General features: G+C 40.5%; 1 protein-coding gene across 2 annotated transcripts in view; it reads right to left on the bottom strand.

Annotated features, from left to right (window-relative positions):
- Window positions 1-15,990, bottom strand: part of ABCG2 (ATP binding cassette subfamily G member 2 (JR blood group)) — a 54,769-nt gene extending 38,779 nt beyond the window's left edge. For both annotated transcript variants that reach the window (XR_013975420.1, XM_080932498.1), the window contains exon 1: window positions 15,919-15,990. The gene's annotated coding sequence lies outside the window, so the exon portion shown is untranslated. The remainder of the gene's footprint in view (window positions 1-15,918) is intronic.
- Between the last annotated feature and the right edge of the window lie 4,176 nt (window positions 15,991-20,166).

Consider the following 20,166-nt stretch of genomic DNA (forward strand, 5'->3'; position numbering starts at 1 on the left):
AACCATCTTCTATTTGCTAAAGTCAATCTTTATCCTCCCACAACACAAATGAGTCACAAAGAACTAGACCCGCTCTCAAAAGAGAAATTATAAAACTTTATGAAGAACCACATTTATTACTGAAGTAAGTGTCATACTATTTTGTTCAGTATTCCAAGTATGATTATGAGGGGGATGAAAAGATCAAGTTAAATAGCTATAACCCTTCAAGACAACCCCCAAAACATTCCTTACAATGCAAGGTCCCTAACTATAAATCCAAAGTTTGAGTTGTAGCACTAACAACATAGCCCAGGTCCAAGGGCAAGCTCTTTCTAGTTAAGTTCTTCACATTCAGCTATCTCTTGTTGTGTATCTGTAAGTGCAAGACCCCCACCCCGACCCGAACTGCCTTTAGATTACATTACAAGCCCACAATTTCTAGAAGTCGGGCTCATCAGTTGAATACACTTCCCACCAAGCCACATGCCTGGAGTTCATTCCCTAGAGACAGACACACATGCACACATACATACAGACACACAAAATAAATAATAAACACACTAAAGTTTCAATAAAAATTTAAATTCTACAAGCTTTATTTGTAAGCTAGACTTGGCCGCCCACAGGAATTCAAGGCCAGTCATCAGCTACATGAAGAATCTGAAGTTACCATGGGCTACATGGGATCTTATCTCATAAAAACAAAGAAAGAAACAAACAAACAAACAAAAAAGGCCCTGTATAGTACCAGCATTTGGGAGGGAGAAGAAAAAAGGATCAGTAGTTCAAGACCATTCTCTGCTACTTAGTTCATAGTCAGCACGTGTCTCAAAATGACAAAAAATAAAAAATAATAATTTTCTTTGTGTCAAAATTAACTAAAAATGAATAATTCAAGAAAATCTAATCTGCCAGCTGTTTATAGCTATTTAAAAAGAAGAGCTGTAACAATGTCTGTTATTTTTGGATCCTTCAGGTCTCATACCCTGTTCTCAATGATCCTTATGAGTAAAAGACAACATGCCACAGGCATTAAAATCACTAGACATCATGGGACGGATGAGATCCTAAAACCTGACTAGAAATATTATGGTGGTTATTAGGAAACTGCAAATAAAGTTTAGTTAGGGAATGAATACAAATGAAGAGACTTAGCCCCAAATATTTGAAAGCTAAAACAACATCCACAACAATACCATCTAAGAACTCAGACCCTAACCCCGACTGGGGTCATGGGATGATGAGCCTCAGTGAACAGGGAGAGAGCACAATTTCAGGTCCCAAGAGCCTGAGAGTACCAGGAAATGTGAGGCTGAATTTCTCATTTTTACAGGAAACGGCACAGCACAGGGTCTACAACCTAGCCCTTTCTCCTGAGTCTAATACAACACAGTCTGCGACATTAGGTCGATACTCCTGTCCACATCCAGTTTGTAATGAAACAAATGTAATCATGATCAGATGTCCACAAGCATAAACAGAAAAGCAGATGTCGATAGCAGCCCTGTTTCTCAACATCACTGTGAGACTTAACGTAGTAAATGTACTCTACATCATGTGTGTGTTCCACAAAAATCGTATTAGAACCCGTAATTACAGTAAAAGAAACCTCTATTCTATGGACATATCCGAACATCATCTCAAATCCAACACTGCATTTTGTGTGTGAGAGGGGAAAGACTCCCAGCTGGTGGGGGTCAGGGGGAATGATTAGGGTGAAGTTAGTTAATAAAACTCAGGTCAGCATGACTAAGCAGGTCCTGGGTCCAAACTTCTTAAGTCTTACCAACGGGTTTATTTTTCTTTTTGGATTGAAACACAGTAAAACTTTGGAGGAAAGTTTTAACATGACAATTATCACAACAAAGCTTTAGGTACAGGCTACACCAAAATTCCCTTGCAAAGTACATCTCTTTAGCAAAGACCTTGTGAGTTCTTTTAACTGATAAACAGTGTTCAGGGTGAGGACCTAGGGAGGGAAAATTCATGATAAGCATAAAGACAGGTTCTACGGACTGGGGGGATTGCTCAGGGTGCTGGGGGATTTGGATGAAGGCTGGCCTCCACAGAACAGGAAAAGATCACCTCTGCAGCCTTTGGGGGTAAACAGGTGTCCTTTCCTTCCTTACAAGAAAAGAGCCTGCCCGTTTAACAATTCTGGTTTCTACTGTCTTCTGTAAGCTGTGCCTTCTACAGTGTATCACTGTGGTCTGAGCCACTACTAACTGGAACAGCGTAATATTTATTTTAAATTTAACTTAACATGTCACCCTTATAAATGTAAACAAATCAAAAATTAAGAAAACATAGAGGGAGAGTGTCTCAAATTCTGGGCATATTACATTACGTTCTGGTCTTTAAAAAAATAAAATAAAAAGCACAGGAAACAGAGACATTGCTAAGGACTTTTATTTTAAGAAGGAAGAGGCAAGTCTAGAAAGACTTACCCAAAGATAACAAACACTAAAGAGGAAAGGCTTCACAAATGACATAAGGTTTTTACAATGTAAATCTCAGAGTCTTCACACAACTTCCTTTCATACACTTTGTTATTAGTCAGTATACATGGGTAATATATTTGAAGCTAAGTTAATAAAATATTTCTGGTTCCTTACCAGAGCCTAGTAAACAGAAGTTATTAACATGTAGAATGTTTATTTTATAATACTTATTAGACCAATATTTGATTTTAAAAACTTCAGCTCCTAAATCTTCCCAAATTTATTTGTCTTGTAAAAAGAAAAAATCCAGAGTAGAGAACCAGGGACACAGGCCTGGTGAGGCTGCATTGCAAGTAGCTGGGGCACAGAGAGGTCTGGGCTGAGCACTTGGTTCAGGGAAGCAGGAATTCTACCTTAGGAACTCCATTGCCCCTGCATGTGGACCAAACGCTCACGCCATCTGCCACCTGGAACAGCAGAGATCCAGGGACACAGACAAGGTACACAGGAGAGACAAGAACCAGTCACGGACAACAAGATAGTAGGAGCAAAGCGAAAGAATGTACCCCAGGGAAACCAAGACAACCTGGTAACACCAGAACCCAGCTCTCCCATCACAGCAAACAGCAGAATGGCAAACATTCCAGAAAAAGAAGACTCAGACCCAAAATCACACCACAAGATGATGATAGAGATCCTTAAACAAGAACGTGAAGAAAAGCATAAAGAAATAGAAGCTTTTAAAGAGGAAACAAGAAAAACATTAAAGAAATCAAAGAACTAGAGGATAACAGAACCAAAGAGATGAAAGAACTGAAGAAGGAATTTAAAATGGAAATGAAAACAATAAAGAAAACACTAAAAGAGACAACCCTGGAAGTGGAAAACCTAAAAAAGAAATCAGGAGTCACAGATGCAAGCATCTCCAACAGACTACATGAGATGGAAGAGAGAATCTCAGGGGCCAAAGACAACATAGAAAACATAGACAAAACAGTCAGAGAAGATGCAAAAGCCAAAAAGCTCCTAACTCAAAATATCCAGGAGATCCAGGACACAATGAGAAGACCAAACCTAAGGATAATAGGAATAGAAGAGGGTGAAGAGTATCAACTAAGAGGCACAGTAAATATCTTCAACAAAATCATAGAAGAAAACTTCCCTACCCTTAAGAATGAGATGACCATGAGCATAAAAGAAGCCTACAGAACTCCAAATAGAGTGGAACAGGAAAGAAATTCCTCCTGACACATAATAGTAAAAAGCCAGTGTCCAAAGCAAAGAAAGAATATTAAAAGCAGTAAGGGGAAAAAGGTCATGTAACATATAAAGGTAGACTAATCAGAATCACACTCGACTTCTCAACAGAGACTGTGAAAGCTAGAAGATCCTGGACGGACATGTTGCAGATCCTAAGAGAACACAAGTGTCAGCCCAAGCTGCTATACCCAGCAAAACTCTTAATCACCATAGATGAAGAGACCAAGATATTCCAGGACAAAACTAAATTTACAAAATATCTGACCACAAACGCAGCGCTACAACAAATTATAGGTAGAAAAAAAACAATACAAGGTGGGAAAGTACATCCTAGTGAAAACAAGAAAATACCTAAGCAAGAAAACCAAAAGAAGAAAGGTACACAGACACAATTCTACCTCTAAAAGCAAAAATAGCAGGAAACAGCAACCACTATTCCTTAATATCTGTTAACATAAATGGACTAAATTCCCCAATAAAAAGACATAGGATATCAGACTGGAAAAATAAACAGAATCCAGCATTTTGATACATACAGGAAACTCATCTCAGAGAAAAAGACAGACACTATCTCAGAGTAAAAGGTTGGGAATAAAAACCTTGCAAACAAACGGCCCCAAGAAGCAAGCTGGAGTGGCCATTCTAATATCAAATAAAGTAGATTTTCAACTAAAAGTTATCAAAAAAGATAAGGAAGTACACTTTTTACTCATTACAGGGAAAATTTGTCAGGAGGAACTCTCAATCTTTAAAAACTATGCTCCAAATACAAGAGCACCCATATTCATAAAAGAAACCCTACTAAAGCTCAAAAAATACATTGCACCCCACACAATAATAGTGGGAGACCTCAATACCCCACTCTCATCAAGACTCCACTCTCATCAGATCATGGAAACAGAAACTGAACAAGGACCCAGTGAAACTAGCAGAGGTTATGAACCAATTGGAATTAATAGATATCTACAGAACATTTCATTCTAAAACAAAAGAATACACCTTCTTCTCAGTACCTCACGGCACCTTCTCCAAAACTGACCATATAATCGGTTACCACACAAGTCTCAATAGATATCAAAAGACTGAAATACTGCCATGCATCCTATCAGATCACCATGGTCTAAGAATGGTCTTTAATAACAACAAAGAAAAAAAAGCCCATATACTCATGGAAACTAAACAATGCTCTATTAAATGATAGCATGGTCAAATAAGAAATAAAGAAATTAAGGATTTTCTAGAATTTAATGAAAATGAAAACACAACATACCCAAGCCTATGGGATGCAATGAAAGTGGTACTGAGAGGAAAACTCACAGATCTGAGTGCTTACAAAAAGAAACTGGAGACAGCATACATCGGCAACTTGACAGCACAGCTGAAAGCTCTAGAACAAAAGGAAGGAGATACACCTGAGAGGAATAGACAACAAGAAATAATCAAACTCAGAGAAGAAATTGACCAAATAGAAACAAAAAGAATCATTCAAAGAATCCAGGAAACCAAGTGCTGGTTCTTTGAGAAAATTAACAAGATTGATAAACCCTTAGCCACATTAATTAGAGGGTAAAGAGAGGGTATCCAAATTAACAAAATCAAAAATAAAAGTGGAGACATAACAAATGAAATTGTGGAAATTCTAGAAATCAATAGATCCTACTACGAAAGCCTATACTCAACAATGCTGGAAAATCTGGAGGAAATGGATGTATTTCTAGACAGATACAAGATACTAAAGTTAAACCAGGACCAGGTAAACCATCTAAATAATACCATAACACCTAAGGAAATAGAAGCTATCATCAAAAACCTCCCAACCAAAAAAAGGCCAGGTCCATATGGGTTCAGTGCAGAATTCTATCAGACATTTATTGATGACCTAATACCAATACTCCCCAAACTATCCCACAACATAAAGTCAGATGGAACACTACCTAACTCATTTTTCCAGGCCACCATAACCCTCATTCCTTAACCACACAAAGACCCTACAACAAAAGAGAACTTTAGACCAATCTCACTTAAGAACATTGATGCAAAAACACTCAACAAAATCTTTGCAAACCAAATCCAAGAACACATCAAAATGATCATTCACCATGATCAAGTAGCCTTCATTCCTGGGATGCAGGGATGGCTTAATATATGTAAATCCATCAATGTAATCCACCATATAAACAGAGTCAAAAAAAAAAAAAAAAAAAAAAAAAACAAAAAAAAACATGGTTATCTCACTAGATACTGAGAAAGCATTTGACAAAATTCAACACACCTTCATGTTAAAAGTCATGTTAAAAGGAAAGAACAGGAATCCAAGGCCCATACCTAAGCATAATAAAAGCAATATACAGCAAACCAACAGCCAACATCAAACTTAACGGTGAGAAACTTGAAGCAATCCCACTAAAATCGGGGACTAAACAAGGCTGCCTACTCTCCCCCTACCTATTCAACATAGTATTAGAAATCCATGCCGGAGCAATTATATGGCAAAGAAAATCAAAGGGATACAAATTGGAAAGGAAGAAGTAAAAACATCACTGTTTGCAAATGACATGATAGTGTATGTAATTGACCCCAAAAATTCTACCAGAGAACTTCTACAGCTGATAAACAAGTTCAGCAAAATGGCTTGATATAAAATTAACTCAAACAAATTAGTAGGCTTCCTCTACTCAAAGGACAAACATGTGAAAAAAGAAATTAGGGAAAAGATACCCTTCACAATAGTCACAAACAATATGAAATACCTTGGTGTGACTCTAACTAAGCAAGTGAAGGACCTGTATGACAAGAACTTCAAGTCTCTAAAGAAGGAAATTGAGGAAGATCTCAGAAAATGGAAAGATCTCCCATGCACATGGATTGGAAGGATCAACATTGTAAAAATGGCCATCTTACCAAAAGCAATCTACAAATTCAATGTAATCCCCATCAAAATTCCAACCCAATTCTTCATAGAGTTAGAAAGAGCAATGTGCAATTTCATCTGGAATAACAAAAGACCTAGTATAGCAAAATCCATCCTCAACAACAAGAAAACATCTGGGGGAATCACCATCCCTGACCTCAAGCTATATTACAAGGAAATTGTGTTAAAAACCGCATGGTACTAGTACAGAGATAGACATGTGGATCAATGGAATAGAACAGAAGATCCAGAAATGAGCCCTCACATATATGGTCACTTGATTTTTGACAAAGGAGCTGTAAACATTCAATGGAAAAAGGACCGCCTCTTCAACAAATGGTGTTGGTCCAAGTGGCATTCAGCATGCAGAAGAATGAAAATAGACCCTGTCTTATCTCCTTGTAAAAAGCTCAAGTGCAAGTGGGTCAAAGATCTTCACATTAAACCAGGTACACTGAAACTATTAGAAGAGAAAGTAGGGAAAACCTTAGAACACATAGGCACAAGAGAAAATTTCCTGAACAAACACCAATGGCTCGTGCTCTAAGGTCAAATATCGACAAATGGGACTTAATGAGATTGCAAAGTTTCTGTAAGGCTAAGAATAGGGTCAAGCAAACAAAACGGCAGCCAATAGATTGGCAAAAGATTTTTACACATCTGATAGAGGCCTAATATCCAAGGTATACAAAGAACTCAAGAAGTTAGACACCAGAGAATCAAACAACCCTATTTAAAATGGGGTATGGAGCTAAACAAAAAGTTCTCAATTGAGGAATATCGAATGGCTGAGAAGCATCTAAGGAAGTGCTCGACATCCTTAGCCATCTGGGAAATTCAAATCAAAACATCCCTGAGATTTCACCTCACACCAGTCAGAATAGCTAAGATCAAAAATCCAGATGACAGCAGATGCTAGTGCAGATGCAGAGAAAGAGGAACAATTCTCCATTCTTGGTGGGGTTGTAAACTAGTACAACAACTCTGGAAATTAGTCTGGAGGTTTTTCAGAAAACTGGACATAGTACTACCTGAAGACCCAGTTATTCCACTTCTGGGCATATACCCCAGAGATGCTCCAACATTCAACAAAGACACATGCACCACATTGTTCATAGCAGCCCTATTTATAATAGCCAAAAGCTGGAAAGACCCCAGATGTCCTTCAGTAGATGAATGGATAGAGAAATTTTTGTATATTTACACAATGGAGTACTACTCACCTATCAGAAACAATGACTTTATGAAATTCTTAAGAAAATGAATACATCTAGAGAATATCCTCCTGAGTGAGGTAACCCAATCACAAAAGAACAGACATAATATGCAGCCACTGATAATTGGATACTAACCCCAGAAAGCTCTTAATACCCCAGAACAACTTACAGACTATATAAAGTTCAAAACAAACAAAAGTCAAAAAAATAAATAAATAAAAATCATTATGCTTAATCTTTATACCAAGAAAACTTTGACTATTTCCAGGTTACATCTCATTTTACATGTACTTTATGCTCATTGTAACTAGTAATATTTTAAGGCATACTATCAAGCCTTTTAAAAAATAAAGTACTGTTAAAAGTGTATTTATATACTTTTATACAAAAATGCTTTTAAAATCTGTACATTTATCTTTGTTTTTTAAAATAAGGTTGTTCAATTTAAAAAAAAAAAAGGAAATTCAAACGGAGGACTATAGTCAGGCCTTATCTAAGGTAAGAAGCTGAATGTGGTAGTAGTCTGGGCATAGACCACACGTAGTAGGAGAGAGTACCTATTAGCAAGCGCACACGCACAGCCCTGAATTCTATTAATGACATACAAGAGAGACCCAGAAGATACCTGGTCCCTAAATCAAACGTAGTTTTCAGTATCATTTTAAATAAACATAACCAGAGTGTCAGGTTTGATACACAAAAGTGAGCCTGTAAATGATTATGATACTAGAAGAAGGAATTGCTTCAAAAAATGATGGTAGTGGTAAATTCATAAAAAATAGCATAGCATCAAACTGTGTCAAAAGCTGGGGCAATCTGAGTAGCAAATCAAATGCAGAAACACGGGGTTAAGAACCAAATAACAAAGTAGAATTGCACAAGTCAGTACTGACACAAACAGTTCAGTAAGTAAACAAAAGGGACAGCTAACTGCTCCTTAGAGAAAAGAAGATTAGAAATTCGGGAGGGAGGGAGACTCCTTTAAAACATGGCACTAAACAATCATAAAGTGCAATGTGTTTCCCAAATGAGGTTCAAAATCACCAAGCAGAAGTTTGAGGAGAAACACAATATACAGAGTTCAAGTGTGTCTCCAAATACACTCATCAACAAAGAGACAGTGAAACACTTCCTCAATGTAATTATGATCTATAAGAACATTTTCTTCACTTTCCTCATATTGTTCTCCCAAAACAGGGCATCAATCTGGTCATGAGAAAGTATCAGACACAGAGGAGATGAACTGTACACATTAATAAACTGATATCTTCTTTAGTGTCAAGACTATAGATAAAATTGTGTGTGTGTGTGTGTGTGTGTGTGTGTGTGTGTACTGGAATAAACTATATAGAGAGCAGTCAACTATAATGTGGCAAATTTAGATGAATCCTAGAAGACAATGGAAAGAGAAAGAGAAACAGTGTGTGCAAAGGCCAGTACTTCGGCTCAGCACTACCATTGGATGACCCGCTGTCAGCTGTGTTCGTTACACCCAGAACCTCTGGACTAGGATGCTGTGTTGTTTACTTGTAACTTTTGTGTAATGCTTCAAAATTCAGACAAATAAGAAAATAAACAAAAAGTGAAAGATCTGTATGACAAGAACGTCAAGTCTCTGAAGAACAAAATTGAAGAGGATCTCAGAAGATGGATAGATCTCCCATGCTCATGGATTGGAAGGATCAACACAGTAAAAATCTTTCCAAAAGCAATCTACAGATTCAGTGCAATTCCAAGCAAAATTCCAACTCAACTTTTACAGAGTTAGACAGAGCTATTTGCAAATTCATTTGGAATAATAAAAAACTCAGGACAGCAAAAACTATTCTCAGCAATAAAAGAACTGTTTTGGGAATCACCATCCCTAACCTCAAGCTGTATTACAGAGCAATAATCATAAAAAATGTATGGTAATTGTACAAAGACAGGAAGGTAGATCAATCAAATAGAATTGAAGATCCAGAAATGAACCCACACACCTATGGTCACTTGATCTTTGATAAAAGAGCTGAAACTATCCAGTGGAAAAAAAGACAGCGTTTTCAACAAAAGGTGCTGGTCCAACTGGTGGTCAGCATGGAGAAGATGCAAATCGATCCATACTTACCTCCCTGTTAAAAGCTCAAGTCTAAATAGATCAAGGACCTCCTCATAAAACCAGATATGCTTAAACTAATAGAAGAGAAAGTGGGGAAGAACTTAAAATACATTGGCACTGGGGAAAATTTCTGATGGCTTATGTTATAAGATCAAGAATCAACAAATGGGACCTCATAAAATTGCAAAGTTTCTGTAAGGCAAAGGACATTGTCATTAGGACAAAACAGCAACCAACAGAACTGGAAAAGATCTTTACCAATCCTACAAAAAAAATGGACATAGTACTATGTCAGGACCCAGCTATACCACTTCTGGGCATATACCTAAAAGATGCTCCTACCTATAACAAGGAAACATGCTCCACCATGTTTCATAGCAGCTAGAATCTAAAAAGAACTGAGATTTCTTTCAACAGAAGAATAGATACAGAAAATATGGCACATTTACAAAATGGAATGCTACTCAGTTCTTAAAAATAATGAGTTCGTGAAATTTAGGTAAATGGATAGATCTAAACATTATCATCCTAAATGAGGTAACCCAATCACAAAAATACACCCATGGTATGCACTCATTGGTAAGTGAATATTAGCACAAAAGCTTGGAATATCCAAGGTACAATTCACAGACCCCATGAAGCTCAAGAAAGATGACCAAAGTGTGGATGCTTCAGTCCTTCTTAGAAGGGGGAATAAAAATATTCACAGGAGGAAATATGGATACAAAGCTTGGAGTTGAGATTGAAGGAAAAGCCATCCAGAGACTGTCACACTCAGGGATCCAGCCCATATTTAGCCACCAAACCCAAACAATATTGCTGATGCCAAGAAGTGCATGTTGACAAGAGCCTGATATAGCTGTCTCCTGAGAGGCTCTGCCAGAACATGACAAATACAGAGGCAGATACTCACAGCCAACCATAGAACTGAGAACAGGGTTTCTCTAACTCTAATGGAGGAGTTAGAGTAATGATTGAAGGAGTTGAAGGGGTTTGCAACTCCATAAGAACAAAAATACCAGCCAACCAGAGCTCCCTGGGACTAAACTACTATCCAAAGAGTGCACATGGACAGACCCATGGCTCCAGCTGCACATATAGCAGAGGATGGCCTTGTTGGGCATCAATGGGAGGGAAAGCCCTTGGTCCTGCCAAGGCGTAATGCTGCAGTGTAGGGGAATGTCAGGGTGGGGAGGCAGCAGGGGTAGATGGATGAACACCCTCATAGAAGCAGGGGGAAGAGTGATGAGATAGGGGATATGAAGGGGAATCTGGGAAAGGTTTTAATGTTTGAAATATAAATAAATATACCCAATAGAACCAGTAAAAAAGAAAGAAAGGAAGAAAGGAAGGAAGGAAGGAAGGAAGGAAGGAAGGAAAGAAGGAAGGAAGGAAGAAAGGAAGGAAGAAAGAAAGGAAGGAAGGAAGGAAGAAGGAAAGAAGGAAAGAAAAAAGAAAAATCATTTTCCAATGTTTATATTGAAAGTATAATCATCGATCATGACGCTATTTTAAATTCAAATCCCCTGTTAACTCAGTCAAGCCTACATGGTTGCAATGTACTATTTTATAAAACAATAATATTAACATTTTTTCTTGGATCTCAGACATTTATGATTATCAGAAACCGAGACTGAGTCAGTTGAGAGCCCCTCCTGTCACCCAAGCCTCAGGGCATACCCTGGACCAAGGAAGAGGTGGTCACGCAGGCATCTGCTGCATCATTTCACATTTAGAATGAAAAGAACTAAGGAAACAGTGGCAACTGTTGTTTGTTGAAAACACAAGTCACTTGAATAAACTCTTCATAAAGTGGAAAGTGTTCCTGGCCTCTGGGGATATTAGCTTCCACAAGTGGGACTCTGAGGAAAGACTGAGCACATTTTCCTGGGGCAAGGGAGATCTGGATAGATGCAATAGGGAAATGAAGTAGTCAGAAAGTGGAATGGATCCTCAGCCTAAGGTGGCTACTTACTCACAGTGTAAGTCAGTGCCACACCCGCCAAATACATTCTATTTGTGGCTTAGATTTGAAGGTCAGGAGGAATTAAAACTGCACTACCAGATTCAGCAGTGACACGTTACACAACCAGATCTTAACTAGAAGTATCTTGTTGCTCTATAATGGGTCAAGCATACATGTTACTTGAGGTATTTATCACAGGAGGTATATTTGGATATATAAAATACAGTGTTTCTCTTCTACTGCCATCCTACAAAATAAACTTGTCTGTAACTGGACTGGAGACAGGTACATACACCAAATAACTTTCCAGTGAACACCAGTTTTGGTGTCCAATAATTCAACTGTGTTCTAACTCCATCTACTTGGCCATCTGCTAAGGGCCCAGTCCCATTAGAAAGGCCCTGTTTCAGACATCAATCCAAGTAGTAGGCCGTCACCTGTACTTCTAAATGACTGGGTAGAATTCATGTTTCCTATAGCTGAATATAGTCCCCTTGTGTTGAATAAACACAAACAGGTTCGTGGAAATGCAGGGAGCCGCTCTACTTGAGTTTACCAGAGTTAAAGAACATTGATAGCCAAACACAACAGTGTGTAACTATAATCCTGGCAGTTGGGAGGCAGAGGAAGGGAGCGGACTGAAAGTTCAAAGCCAGCCCTGGTCTACATAGCAAGTTCCAGGCCAACCACAGCCATACAGTTAGACCCTAGATCAAAAGCACAAAATAAAGCAAACAAAAAAAGATAGCTGTTATAAACGACATGGATGAATGACAAGAAAAATATCTACTCACAGAGATGTCAGGCAGGGTCCTTAGCAAGACAGCTTTTAGCTTTTATCCTGCAGAGCTGAGAGATGGCCCCTTCTCTGAGTGCCAAACGCTTTTATCAGACAAGTGAATCTTTCTGTCCGGGAATTACTGATTAACAAGTTTTATAGAGCTGAACCACCTGCCTTCTTCCTCCCTTTTCAGAGGTCCACAGGTGGAGTTATATCTTAAATCTCTCATCACTAGGCCTTTCTGAGACCATGCCCATCCTAAGGCTACCAAAGAGCCCTACCCTAGGTCACCTGGCTCACATAAAGTGCGCTGTGAGCAAACTAGGCACTCTGGTTGGGGTTGAAGGTGCAATTCTGTGACGGATCTCTGAAAACTAACCTATTAAGAATAACAAAAGACACAAATTCTCAGAAGATACTAAAAATGTGTGTGTGTGTGTGTGTGTGTGTGTGTGTTTCTGACTGGGATGAGGCAAAGATCAAATATATTTTGTGTTGAGTCACAGTAACATCATCTCCATGTTACTGAACAGGAACAAAGGCCCAGAGAGAGATTACAGATCTAAGTTAGATCACAGGGTGCACAGGTAAGATCAGGGTCTCTACAGTATTGGTACACACTGAAATAATGAGGAAGTCTGATCTCCTCTATTTCAGCTCCTAGCACAATTGTATTTTGTGTTCATTAACAGTAATTGTTAGAAACAAAATGTACTTATTAAAAGAAGCTGTAACTACGAAAAATTTTACAATAAAAAGCCAGACTAAGTTAACTTCTTTCCACGTACCAATGAACTGTTCCTAGAGCTCTGTTATCTACAGGAGCACCCACCAGCTCTATGTAACTTGTGGATAGTATGAACTAAGATATGCTGTACATGACTTAGGTAAGGCATGCAGTAGGTTTTAATTAGTGTAAAAATCTATCAATAGTTTAGTATTGACTGCAATTCTATTTAATTCTACTTAATATAGTATTTCATACCGCTATTTACAGACACATGCAGTATTTTACATGTTTAGAACAATGTGTTGACTTCTGTGTGCCTCACAACGATGAACTTGACTTGGAGAGAGAGGATATGAACAACTGACGTCCTAGAATTGGGTCCCTAGCACTTTAAATGCTTTTCAGGTCATGACTCCCATTTGCTTAATATTTACATAATACAAAAGCTTAAACAATCAAACCACTCAGCATTTCCAGTGACAATACTACGTTCACAGTACTACTTTCCTGGGACTCCAACTGAACCATACTAGAACCCATTCAGGGTTCCTCAATAAAATATGGACCATGTTAACAAATTCCTTGTTCCCTAGTTGCATGAAGAAATTGTCCCATAGATGTGAAGTGACTTATTAAATGGTAAGAAAGGAATTATATAGTTTGTAGACCCAAGTTCAATCTGCATTTTCTTATCAGCTCATATTTTCTCCTATTTTTCCTACATCCCTTTATAGTGGGGCTACTCTAAGGACTCGTAGGATGTATAGAAAATATACATTCAGGGACCAAGGAGATAGCTCTGTCAGTGGAGTCCTTGCAAACATTAAGACCTGAGTGGTTATCTGCACGCTACTGAGGCAGCAGCAGGCAGACAGGGGGCAGACAGGAGAGTCCCTGGGGCTTAGCTGATAAGTCACAAGCCTACCTGGTGAGCTCCAGACTATAGTGCGGGATGCTCTGGAAAAACCACGTGATGGGTGGATGACCTGAGACTGGACACCTGAGCTTGTCCTCTGCCCTCTCCCCCTCCCCAACACACACAGCTTAGGCAGAGGGGAGAGGAGAAAGAGGATGATGGGAAAGAATGGGAGGAGAAACAGGAAGCTAAAAGGAAGAGACAGCCTTGGTGAACACAAGTTCAGTAGTCCTTTTCTTCTGGGAACCGTAGATTTCCTTCCCTACGAACACGAGGTTAAACTGCCTACCTCGTAGCTTGAGTTTGAGCATGAGAGTAGCTGTGAGTAGCTGTGAGACATGCTTGCACTCGAAAGCCCACTCCTTGTAACTGTTCCAGAGATCTGAAGAGTGAAGTCAAACTAACAGAATGATTCCTGGAAAGGGAAAATGTCTTCTTCTTTCAAAATAACAGCTGTCCCTTACTTCCTATGCCTTCTTCCTTCCAGGTTAATCATGATGGGCCAGGAACCAGTAAGGACAGTTATGGCCACAGTGCCTCTGGGAGTCTTCGTCTTTAAAGAACAGTCACCTGAAATATCTTCAGAGGCAAGTCACCAAGATTACCTTCCCTCTTCCTGAGAAAAATGCACATACCACTGAGATTAACTGTCGCTGGAGTTGGAGAAATAATCTTGGTCAACCCACATCCACTCAGGTCCATTTTTAAATAACTGGTACACTAGCACCTTTTGAGTAATTCCCTATAAGCTTCATCTTTGTAAGTAAATGAATTATGAGCTCAAAAAACTCTCCGCGACTTCCCAGTGAATGAGAAATGACTGTAAGGCAAAGGCAAAAAGTAACGATAAAAGTAAGACTCAACTATCCACAGAAAACTTTTCAGCATTAGTTTAGGAGCTACAGTGATAAGCAGGTCCATTTTTAAAGTTAATTATTAAAACTCAATAGCTTGGTATGATGGTACCCCAGAAGAGTCCCAGCTGAATCAGCTGAGCCAAGAGAATTGTTTGAGTTGGACCTGTTAGCTAGCCTTGGAGTCATAGAAAGACACCCCCTCCAGCCGAAAATTAATAAATAAACAAACGAACGAATAAATAGATAAATGAAAGTAGAAAACGGAAAAGGGTTATCAGAATTCATTTCATCCACGCATGCAACAGTCAAAGAACAAACTGTAAGGACAAAGGCAAAAAAATAACAATAAAAGTAAGGTTCAACTCTCCACAGAAAGGTTGGAAAGAGAGCCCAGTAAGTAACAATCCACCTATAACTGACAAACTTTAGGCCCGGGGGTGGGGTGGGCTGTTAAGAACAGGCTGTTCAGTCCCCCTGAAAACTTCTCCACTGCTGCGCGGACTCTCAGCCAGTTTACTCTATCCATCCAAGATCACTCATCTTTTCCAAACACTTGGGGTAAATAGGCTTGGACTTTATCCTCCCGTTATCACCACACCGCACAAGTTTCTGGAGAAATGACTTAACTGTCAGTTCTTGTCTCCTTCTCACTGTCACAACCCACACCATGCGGTCCCCTCCCCGCGGGGCCGCTCGCCCGCCCGCCCACGCCGCGCTCGCACTCGCTCCCCCGGGCTTCCCCGCGCTCCGCTCGCTCACCTCGCCGTCCTGGGTGGAGCAGCCGCCGCTGCCGCCCAGACTCGCACACCGACCTGCACGCGCTCGCCCGCCAGGAGCGTCTGCCCGCCCCGCACAGGCGCCCGGAGGCTCCGCCGCGGTGACGTCAGCTCGCGCCGCCCCGCAGCTCGCACGCAGGGGAAGCCGATCCCGTGAGCCGCTACCCAGGAGCTGGCCTAGGGCTGAGAGCCCGGGTCAGAGTACAGGCGAGTCGCAGCCATATCATCAGAGGCCTCGAAAGAAAATCTACTCAGGGAAATCTTCACCCCTGTGAACTTGGGGGAACCACAAGATACCGAAGATGCAATTTAGGCAAATTACTGTTATAATCGTGACAGGCCGGACTTTGTGTGGATTCTCCCAGGATTTAAGGGGATGGGGTGTGGTGATGAGGGGCGGGGGGGTTCTGCTTCTAAAATTATCCTGTTCCCTTTTTGTTTGGGAACTTTACCTATCAGGTGGCTGCCAAAAATGGAAGGATCCTATGCTAGAAGTTGGGGGCTTCTCTTAGGTGGATGTACAGAACGCCATAGGGGAAAAAAAGACACATAAACTGGGAGACACCAAATTCGTCTCTCACGAGGGTGATATTTCCTAAATCCAGGTAATCCCGAGCACCGCTATGACCGAAGTTTATATTGCTTTGATGAAACACCATGACCAAAAAGCAACTTGATGAGAAAAGAGTTTGTTCTGCACTTTTATACACCATGGTCAATTATTGGAAGCAGTCAGGGCAGAACGCAAACAGGATCTGATACAGAGGCCACGGAGGAGTGCTGCTTACCTGGCTGGATCACGGCTTGCAGAGTTAGTTTGTTTTATGGAACCCAGGACCACCACCAGCCCAGGAGTGTCTCCCACCTGCAATGGGCTGGGCCCACCCCATAGATCACTAATAAAGAGAATGCCTTACATGTTAGCCTACAGCCAAATCTTAAGGAAGCTTTCTTTCCCAACTGAGAGTCCCTCTTCTCAGATGATCCTAGCTTGTGGCAAGTTGCTAACAAGATAGCCCAGACACTGACCCATAACTTTTCCTTCTTTTTTTTAAAACATCCCCAAGATTGTAATAAATATGACAATATAAAACACAAGTCAATAGTCTTTACAAGTTCAAACAATTTAAATGTTTATTCATTCTCTTGCTTTTTTTTTAAATTAAAGTCTCTGCAAGTGTGTGTGTACTACTATAAAAATCAAAATATATTCGACTCTTTCTTATTCCAAGAAGATATCAGACACAGTCATAATCAGATCAGAGCAGAACCAAAGTCCAACAGTGTAAAGCTCAGTCCCAGGCTTCTGAGACTCATGTGAGATGCCTGTCACAGAAGCTGGGCTTGTCCAAAGCCTCCCCATCACACACACACACACACACACACACACACACACACAGCTTGTTTTGCAGGCCTTCCACCCTAGGGCTGCGGCTGTCCTTCACAGGTATCCCATGGTACTCGTGTCTCTGAAACATTGGGGTCTCCTGGTGCAACTGGAGTATACTTTCACCCTTTGCTTTTCCTGGGCTCTCTTCTGAGATTCCAGCCCAGCTACCCAGTGCCAAGCCGTAGCTGCCCTCCAGGATCCTTTTGTGCCTTCAAAACCAGTGCCACCTGGTGACTACCAGGATCAGCTGCCAACACTGGGTAAATCCTGGGCTATCTCTGGGGCATAGCATCTGTGTTCCAGTGTGCTGAAACACTTCCCAGTAGGTCTTGCCTGGATGGTGCTGGTCTTAATTTCAGCTAATTTCTCACTTCCAACTAACCTGCATTGTCTTGGCAAAGCAAAGGGTTCACTCGGTGTTTCTGATAGTTATTTCCTCAGCGATTCCCAACTGACCAGCACCACAGGTTATTTTATAGCAGCAAACGGTCCCAACAGTCCTTAAACTTCCCCCTGAACTTCACAAGCCATGGCTCAGTCTAGCCCAGATTGCTACTAACAATGTAACCAAGAAAACTGTGATTCCTTTGTCGGGTTCTTAGTTTCCGTAGTTTAAAAACAAAACAAACAAACAAACAAAAAATAAACACCACAAAAACAATGGGGTAGGCGAGCTGAAACCCCAGTATCTGTTGATGGGTTCATTGGAGGGAGAAGAGGAAGAGGAAAAGCCATCACCCTTTCGCTTTGGAGGTCACCAAGCAGCCATGCACGGGAGGTAGGTAGGGCGTGGAGTGAGACCCAAGGTGTCTGGAAAAACATGCTTGGGCTTTGCCAGTAGCTGTGGGGAAAAAGAAAAGAGGAAAATTCAACAGTGTTTCCAAGAGAGATGCTCCCTAAGGGATGGTACTGAGGGGCACTTCTGGAAAAGACACATACACTGTCTCCTTAAACGGATCAGCTGTTGCTCCCATCTCCTGGTAGCCCTCGTGAATTAACTGTTATGGGAAGAGATAATATAAATAATGATCTAATCTGGGAAGCAGATCTGAATGTCACAGCTCCACCCAAGGCTAGAGATAACTAACCCATTCTCTGACCTAGAAGAAATGGCTGTGCCTCAAAACCCTGACGCGTCTACCATTTCCTATGCAGTTTTAAATTCCGGGGAGTAACAAAGCTGATGTTTACTTTTCTAGCTTTACCAGGGAAATGGAAGGTGGATTCTAAATAAAGCATGACGTCAGTCCCCCCACCCCAAGCGTGACAATGCCTGACTAGCTATGTAACAAGAGTTTCATTTTGGGTCAAAAGCAAAGCAGGAGTTCTCCATACTGTATCTCTAATCTCAGCCCCCAAACAATACACGTGAAATATTGTTTTGTTTTGCTTTGTTTTGGCTTTGTATTTCTAAAATCACTGTGTGGTTTTGTGCTTAAATCGAAAATATCAAATTGATGTTAGATATCTTAGAAATGTGTTTTAGTTTAATTTCTAATATGTGTTTGTGTGTTGTGGTGTGTGTGTGTGTGTGTGTGTGTGTGTGTGTGTGTGTGTGTGTGTTCCAGTGCCTAAGAAGTTCCAGAAGCCTATCCCCCGAAGGTAGTTTTGTGTTTCCCATGGGTACTGGGAACCCATCTAGTCTTCTCCAAGAACAGTATACACTCTGAGTCATGTCTCCTGCTCCCCCTTCAGTTGTCCTCAGAACGTTTTTAAATTTGTGTTTGGGGAAAAGAAATGCATGATCAACTTCTGCAGGGGTCGTATTAGGAGTGAAATATTTCAAACAGGAGAAATTGTGGTTTTGGTCAAGAAACAAGTTTGTCTACACTTCATCACTGACCACGCGCTGAGTTTCTGTGCGTTGGGAGTCAACAGCTGCCACAACTGGGTACACACACTACATTTTTCTGTCACTGGGTGTGTGCGCAGACACCTGTGTCATGATGTATACACAAAGGGTCAGAAGAGAACTTACAGAGTCATTTCTTCCACCATGGGGCTCAGGGAGCTGAATTTGGGTTACCAAATGTGATGGCCAGAGCTGCCGGACCATCGCCTGGTCTAAGGAAAGTGTTCTAATTCCGGAAAGGAGACAGTTGAAATGAATGGATGGTAACTAAGGCTTTTCCCTGAAATTGAAGCATCTGCTGAAAGTGGATTGTAATTCGCTTTTTATTCATGACGTCTGGCTCACTTTAAGTAACAGTAATGTTCGTGTACTTCAGAAGCAGGCCTTAGAAAATGCTGTTTCTCTTTCTCTCTTAGCCACACACACACACACACACACACACACACACACACACACACACACACCTACCTTCAGGCCCCTTTCATATCCACAGAGTTGATTATTTGAAATTCTAATCTTTTTTTTCCCCCTCATGTCTTGTCAGCAAGTATGCAAAAGGAAAATACCATTTTCTTCAGGAACTGCATATTTGGTGCATGTCTTTACCAAGCTCTATTGTAGGCTCTAGAAAGGAGCAAGGAAATAGGACTGTGGCTTCTCCTTGAGGTTTTATTTTCTTTTGTGGTGCTGGAGATAGAATTCAGGACCTCATACATGCTAAAAAAAAAAAAAAAAATACTCTGCCACAACTGATCTACACCTCCAGTAATAAAATATATTTCATAAATAATACCAAGCTATACCTCGCTACAGAGGCACCCAGAAAGAGCTGAACATGGGGACCTTACCTGGTCCCCTCACCCTCAGCTAGCTTTGAGCTGTACCATTTACCCAGTCATTTTCATGGGGATGATCATGCTTCAGTTGTGCCTATAAAATTGAAATCTCCACAGAAATAACAGAGGGCATGGTTGAGGGAACTTCAGGAC

Source organism: Micromys minutus (genome assembly GCF_963924665.1).
Source record: "Micromys minutus genome assembly, chromosome: 18".
NCBI classification, from domain to species: Eukaryota; Metazoa; Chordata; class Mammalia; order Rodentia; family Muridae; genus Micromys; species Micromys minutus.